We start from the raw sequence: 7,500 nt of genomic DNA, 5'->3' as shown, positions 1-7,500 counted from the left end.
TTCCTCTCGTGTCATTAGCGGCAGGTGCAGAGTGGCGGCTCATTAGCACAGGTAGGGGCGTGACACGTCTACCTGCATTACCTGGAAACTCAGCAAACGTACCTGTAAATTGGAGCGAAGCCGTGGAAAGACGAGATTTGGGTCTGTGTGTGTTAGTTGAGATGGGGAGAATGGGGGAAGGTGGAGATAGGGAGAGAAAGGGAAGGAGAGGGAGAGAGATGCAAAGGGAGAATCAGTATTAGATATGCAGGTAGGTGGTTAGGTGGGTGAGTGGGTGAATAGGTAGATATATAGATAGACAGGAAGATAGATATGTAAAAATCATTAATATCAACCCTTTCAAAATATGTAAACAATTCTAAGTAAAAACAAATATTGAAACCATCACTCCCTTACGTCTGTCTGCCCTGCATTCATCGCCTCTTTGTTTGTCTGTCTGTCTGTATGTCTTTCGTTACATCTGTGTGGCTGAGTGCATGTGTGTCTTTGCTTTCCTAACTCTACGTCTGTGTATCTCCTTTTGCACATATTTTTCTAGTTGTTTTTTTCTTCACTGTCGAATCTTTTCCTTTTTCCTCTTTCCTGACTAATGGTTTTGTCTCTGCATCGTCAGCTTTCCTGTATATTTTCCCTCCCAGTAAAATTTTTCCGCTGCATTTTGAGATAACGAGTGTGTGAAGGGGTGGTAGAGAGGAGAGAGGGAGAGGGGAGGGGAGGAAGGGAGGAAAGGTTTGGGGTTTTAAAAGATGGTACGGTATTTCACGCAAGTTTTCAATAATCTTCTTCTTCTTCTTCTTCTTCTTCTTCGTTGTTGTTGTTGTTGTTGTTGTTGTTGTTGTTGTTGTTGGTGGTGGTGGTGGTGATGGTGGTGGTGTTTTTTTCGTTTTCTTCTTGTTTTTCTTCATCTTCTAAGGAGAGAGAGAGAGAGAGAGAGAGAGAGAGAGAGAGAGAGAGAGAGAGAGAGAGAGAGAGAGAGAGAGAGAGAGAGAGAGAGAGAGAGAGAGAGAGAGAGAGAGAGAGAGAGAGAGAGACGTTATGGAAGTAAGCCAACATTATAACCATTTTTTTTATCCCTTTGAAGTCTCTCTTTCCCTCTCTCTCCCTCTCTCTCTCTCTCTCTCTCTCTCTCTCTCTCTCTCTCTCTCTCTCTCTCTCTCTCTCTCTCTCTCTCTCTCTCTCTCTCCTTTTTCTCATCTCCTTCATATTTTTCATGTTTTTCTCATGCACTTGACCCTTATCGATTCCTCCTCCTCCTCCTCCTCCTCCTCCTCCTCCTCCTCCTCCTCCTCCTCCTCCTCCTCCTCCTCCTCCTCCTCCTCCTCCTCCTCCTCCTCCTCCTCCTCCTCCTCCTCCTCCTCCTCCTCCTTCTCCTTCTCCTCCTTTCTCATTTCTCACGTCCTCCAATCCTCGTATCCCTCTCCTTTTCCCATTCACTTATCCAGGTTCTCCTCCATTTCCTCTTTCACTCAACGCTTCCCCATCCATCAATCAGTCTTAATTCCCTCATCCATTCCCTCCCCTTCCTTCCCTTTCTTCCCTTCACTTCCCATCTCTTCTATACTCCCTTACCCGCCCCCTACCTTTCTGTTACACCATCTCTCTCCCAGTTACCACTCTGTGTATTCGTGTCCCCATTTCCTCCCCTCTTTCCTCCCTCTTTTACACTCACCTTCCTGTTTCTCCCATTTCTGACTCTATAACCTCCCTCTTTCCCTTCTGCCATGTCTCCCATCACCCCCTTTTTCTGCCATACCACGGTCCCTCCCTTCGTGCTTCAATGTTCTGTAAACTTCATGGGAGACAGGATGGGAGCATTGGGGGAGAGTCGATGCGTGGGGAGTGATTTAGTGTGTAGAGGGTAGAGTGACTGATAAGAAGTGTGAGGGCTGTCTATCTAGTGTGACTCTCTTTGTCTCTGTTTATTTATTTATTTTTTTTTGCGATTTTTTAGTGTTTTATTGGTTTATATATATATTTTCTCCTTGCTGTGGTGCTTTGAGAAGGTGGTGAGGTGTTGAAGTGGTGATGATAGCGTGGTGGTGGTGGTGGTGGTGGTGGGATGCTGTCGTGTGTGTGGTGATGAAGAAGATGTGTGATGAAGAGATGATGTATATGGTGTTTACAAGTGCAGTGGTGTTGATATGGTGTGTGTGTGTGTGTGTGTGTGTGTGTGTGGTGGTGGTGGTGATGGTGGCCCTGGGTTGCTGGGGTTGTTCTTCCTCTTGATGCGCCGCGAGACACAGAGGGGGAGAGCGAGGTCACCTGTTCTTCCACCTTACTGTCACCTGTCCACTCCCTCCCTGCCTCCCTGCCTGCCTGCCTGCCTCACTTTCTCTGCCTTTCTCTCTTCTCATATTTTCTCGTTTCTCTTTTTGTCTCCTTTTATCCACTCTTATTTTTCTCTTCCTGTTTATCTTTCATTTTATCTCTTCTCTCTTCTCTTATTATGCTTTCTGTTTTCCCTCCCATCTTTTCCATTCTATATCTCTTTCCTCTCCTCCTTCTGTATCCCTCCTCTCTCTTCTCTCTCCCTCTCTCCCTCCCTCTCTCTTTCCTCTCGCAGTCCGTCAGTCAGCCATCAGGTATAACACTCAAGCCAACACGTGCATACTCACCAAATTAACAACCATTGCAATAGAAAAAGGAAAAGAAAGAGAAAATTTTGCTTCGCTCGTCAGAAACTCATTTGCTACACCGATGCATCATTTTGTACCTTGCTGCACCCTCCCTCTCTCTCTCTCTCTCTCTCTCTCTCTCTCTCTCTCTCTCTCTCTCTCTCTCTCTCTCTCTCTCTCTCTCTCTCTCTCTCCCCCCCGTTCCAAAAAAATAAATGAAAAAAGGAAAAAAATTGTCAATGCTTTCAAGTTTGGATTTTTGTTTTATTTTTGTTGTTGTTTTTGTGTAGTTAACTTTATCCCTGGTGTGTCTATATTTGTCTTTTTTTTATTCTCTAGTGTTTCGTTTCCCTTCTCATTGTAAAATTTTTAAAAATATATTTTGAATTTGGGATTTGTTGTTGTTGTTGTTGTTCTTGTTGTTGTTGTTGTTGTTGTTGTTGTTGTTGTTGTTGTTGTGTAGTTCAGTTCAGTTCTCTCTCTCTCTCTCTCTCTCTCTCTCTCTCTCTCTCTCTCTCTCTCTCTCTCTCTCTCTCTCTCTCTCTCTCTCTCTCTCTCTCTCTCTCTGCCATACACATTCCTACCCTAAACCTCTTTCTTCTCTCTTTTCACAATAAAAAAAAAAAAATCCTTAGAAATTAGAAATGCACAACATATCTTAAATTTTCAGTCCCACGTTCCTACCACTTTTTTTTTCTCTCTTTTTTACCATCACCAACACATCCCCGTGTCTCGTACATCACGAACACACTTCCCCCAATATCATTTTCTACATCACCAGTACACTTAACCCCCGTCTCTTCTACACCACCCAGTACATGTATTCCCCCCTCCTTGCGCCGCGTCCTCCCTTCACCGCAACCTGCCTGCAACCATTTGGCCGGCTGGGGTAGTGGTGTTTGGCGTCTCGTTCCTGCCCAGCTCCGAAAAGGTTAGGTGCCTGCAACATATTCAGTCACCCAGCTCGAGGTGGCTTTGGGGGAACTAACCGCGAGATAACGAGGAAGGGAGAAAGGAGACAGGCGGGAGTGGTAGGGTGGGGTATAGAATGAAGGAGAGGGGAAGGAGAGGGGGAGAAGAGGGGGAGAAGAGGGGGAGAAGAGGACAGTTGCAGGGGAGAGGAGAGGATAGAGAGGGAAGAAGTGAAGGAGAGAACAGTTGGAGGAGAGAGAGAGAGAGAGAGAGAGAGAGAGAGAGAGAGAGAGAGAGAGAGAGAGAGAGAGAGAGAGAGAGAGAGAGAGAGAGAGAGAGAGAGAGAGAGAGAGAGAGAGAGAGAGAGAGAGAGAGAGAGAGAGAGAGAGAGAGAGAAAGGGTAGAACGAGAAGAGAAAAAGAGAGAGAGAAAAAGATCTGTAGTGGAGAGAGAGAGAGAGAGAGAGAGAGAGAGAGAGAGAGAGAGAGAGAGAGAGAGAGAGAGAGAGAGAGAGAGAGAGAGAGAGAGAGAGAGGAACGACCCCACCCTCACATTATTAACTCACTAGGGAACAAGAGAAGCAACTCACTCACATCTGGAAAATTAGAGAGAGAGAGAGAGAGAGAGAGAGAGAGAGAGAGAGAGAGAGAGAGAGAGAGAGAGAGAGAGAGAGAGATGAGATTATATAGAGAACAGAACAGAACAAAACAAAAACAGAATAAAAACAAACAAAATAAGAGAGAGAGAGAGAAAAAAAAAACAAGCTACAAAAACATATCGGTAAATGAATTAATTAAGAAAGGCGAACAAGTACAACAAACAAAGAAAACAAGAAAGTCGATAAATAGAAGAAAAAAAAAGAAAAAAAACAAGAAAAAAAAACAAAACAAGTCACTACATAAATAAACGAAGAACAAACACGTAAACAAACAAACAAACAAACAAACAAACAAACAAACAATCCAATACCAAAACAAACAAAAATAAAACAAAACTAAAAAGCTAACAAATAACAAAGAAACAAAAGACACACCATTTACTTAGCTATTACCACACACACACACACACACACACACACACACACACGCACACACAGGGACGCATGCACTCTGACTCGAAGCATAGTTACAGTATTGTTTTCAGGGCCAGGGACGGGATGAGTTTAGGGTGATAAGGGAGGAGGAGGAGGAGGAGGAGGAGGAGGAGGAGGAGGAGGAGGAGGAGGAGGAGGAGGTGATGGTGGTAATGGGGGAGGACTTTTATCTCTCTCTCTCTCTCTCTCTCTCTCTCTCTCTCTCTCTCTCTCTCTCTCTCTCTCTCTCTCTCTCTCTCTCTCTCTCTCTCTCGTATTTACATCAATATGCTTTTTGCTAGTCAACATACACACACACACACACACACACACACACACACACACACACACACACACACACACACACACGCCTCTATTCACTCACTGGTCACCATAACAAGGACAACAATCTCAATAGTCTTTGTGAGTTTCCAGGGTGGTTCATTTCCTCTCCCTTTGTTTCCACTGCATTTTTCCGCGTCATTGAAAGTGAACGAGAGTGAATGAGAGTGAATTAGAGTCAGCTGGAGTGAAGGAGAGAGAGAGAGAGAGACGTTTAGGGTGAGCAAGAGTGAACGCGTTAAACGAAGCTAAAATGAAGAAAAAAGTAACAAAAAAAAAAAAGGGGGGGATGGGTGGGGGGGAAGGGAAGCCATTATTATCAACACGGGAGGACATAACGGCGAAATGTCCCTTTGCAAACCATTAGACAAGCAAGACAACAACGATAAGAGTGAAGAGTGAGATAAAATGATGCTTTTGTTGTGTGTGTGTTGCTTGTGTGTGTTTGTGTGTGTGTGTGTGTGTGTGTGTTTACCTTCACAAACCACTGGGCGCAGGTAAGGCTTTAAAAGGACACGGTAATTACGATAAAGGTGAGGGGAATCTACAGGTAGTATCCTCGCCGCCCATTAGACACGAGGCGAAGAACGGGTGGTAATATCAGTACAGTAACTTGAATCCTCCGCTGCGTTGCGTGAGAGAGACAGACACACAGACAGACAGACAGACGGACGGACAGACAGAGCGCGTTAAAACTCCATTCCCGTGAAAACTGAACCGCCTGACCAGTTTGCAGGTAAGGGAATGTGAAGGGGGAGAGGTAGAATGACGCAATACCAACGAATACACACATAGACACACACACACACACACACACACACACACACATACAGACACACCTAGCGTTCATAAGCCGGCTAATGCATCATGTGGCTTTGAAAAGAACACTGAAAAAGCACCAAATAGACGAGACAGCTTCCCCCACACTAGAGTTTATCCTGTGTGTGTGTTCATGTTCATTTTCCAAGGAGCGAGGCAAGACTTATGACGCTGAGAGGGCGGCCAAAAAGGTGCTCTCTAATTGAATACCTGAAGGAGACGATGAAGAAGGGAGGGGAACCAGGAAGCAGTATGTGTGTGTGTGTGTGTGTGTGTGTAAAGTGAAGGACTGTTAGGGAAAGTTGTTGTCTGCAAAGGAATGAAGGGAAAGGAAGGGAAGGGTTATATCCTCTGTGTGTGTGTGTGTGTGTGTGTGTGTGTGTGTGTGTGTGTGTGTGGTGGTGGATGATTTTGTTGTGAGGAAAAAGGGGAGAAGTGAAGTGAGGTTGTCATGTAGTCTCTCTCTCTCTCTCTCTCTCTCTCTCTCTCTCTCTCTCTCTCTCTCTCTCTCTCTCTCTCTCTCTCTCTCTCTCTCTCTCTCTCTCTCTCTCTCTCTCTCTCTCTCTCTCTCTCTCAGTTTTTCAGTCTTTCTTATTTCCATACATATTTCGATCTACTTGTCCATACTGTACTTATTTATCAATTTCTAAAGCATGTTTCTCCTATTCATAATGTGAAAATGTTGGTAATTTGTCACTAAAAACGTAAAAAAAACAGCCTTGAAGACCCCGTGTGTAACATCAACTGCAAAAGCCTTTGGAATGTAGTGGAGGTGCGGCGCAGTGTTTCAGAATAGGTAGTTATGTATGTCCCTTGCACCAGCCTCTCTTCACGTCTTCTCACGGTCCGCCCAGCTTCTCTCTCCCCGCCTACCTCACACACCCTTACCACTGTGATATATACTTCGTTCTACAACCTCTATTTACTCTTCACCTTATCTGCAGCCCACGAAAGCCGTCGGGCCGTACCAGTGCTACCTCTCTCTCCCTTTCTCCCTCTCTCCCTCTCTCCTCTCTCCTCTCTGGTTCTCTTTCTCAGGCCCGTATTCAGAAACGCTTCGCATTCTCTCTCTCTCTCTCTCTCTCTCTCTCTCTCTCTCTCTCTCTCTCTCTCTCTCTCTCTCTCTCTCTCTCTCTCTCACTATGAGCATCTTCAAAGGCCACAGAGATGATTAGTCGGCTTTTCAAGAGTGTTTTTCCTGTTAATATTGTAGAAATGCTGCTAATCTGTCACTAGAACTGTAAAACCACCATCAGAAATCCACGTAGCTTCAACTAGCACATACGTAGAGCCTTTGGAGAGCAGTGGCAGTGAGGCGCAGATGTGTTTCAGAATGCGGTCTGTCCTTAACACGAGATACGGACGAGGGAGATAAGGCTACGTACGTACATTCCCCCCAAAACACCCAGATCCCCACCCACCACTCCTCCCCGTCGTCTCTCTCTCCCAGTAGCGTCACCCGCCTCTCCCCCGCCCCTCCAGCGCCTCTCCAACGCCTCTCCCAGCCTGCTAATCTCGTCTCCTTTGTTCATAATCCTCATGACGCAAGTCCGCGGGGAGAAAAGAACTGTACTTTTTTTTTCTCTCGCGTGTTTAAGCATCGGAGTGAAAAATGCTAGAGAGAGAGAGAGAGAGAGAGAGAGAGAGAGAGAGAGAGAGAGAGAGAGAGAGAGAGAGAGAGAAAGGGAGAGGGAAAAAATGTGCTCATTCTTGAGTGGAAATGAAGCTGATTCACGTGTG

At 45.4% G+C, this 7,500-nt stretch overlaps 1 protein-coding gene across 1 annotated transcript in view; it reads right to left on the bottom strand.

Annotated features, from left to right (window-relative positions):
• Positions 1–7,500, bottom strand: part of LOC135109505 (uncharacterized) — a 71,711-nt gene that overhangs the window by 37,065 nt on the left and 27,146 nt on the right. The window lies entirely within an intron of this gene.

Source organism: Scylla paramamosain, chromosome 19, assembly GCF_035594125.1.
Source record: "Scylla paramamosain isolate STU-SP2022 chromosome 19, ASM3559412v1, whole genome shotgun sequence".
Classification (NCBI taxonomy): domain Eukaryota; kingdom Metazoa; phylum Arthropoda; class Malacostraca; order Decapoda; family Portunidae; genus Scylla; species Scylla paramamosain.
Note: the sequence above shows the minus strand (reverse complement) of the source record. Positions and strands in the feature narration are given on the sequence as shown.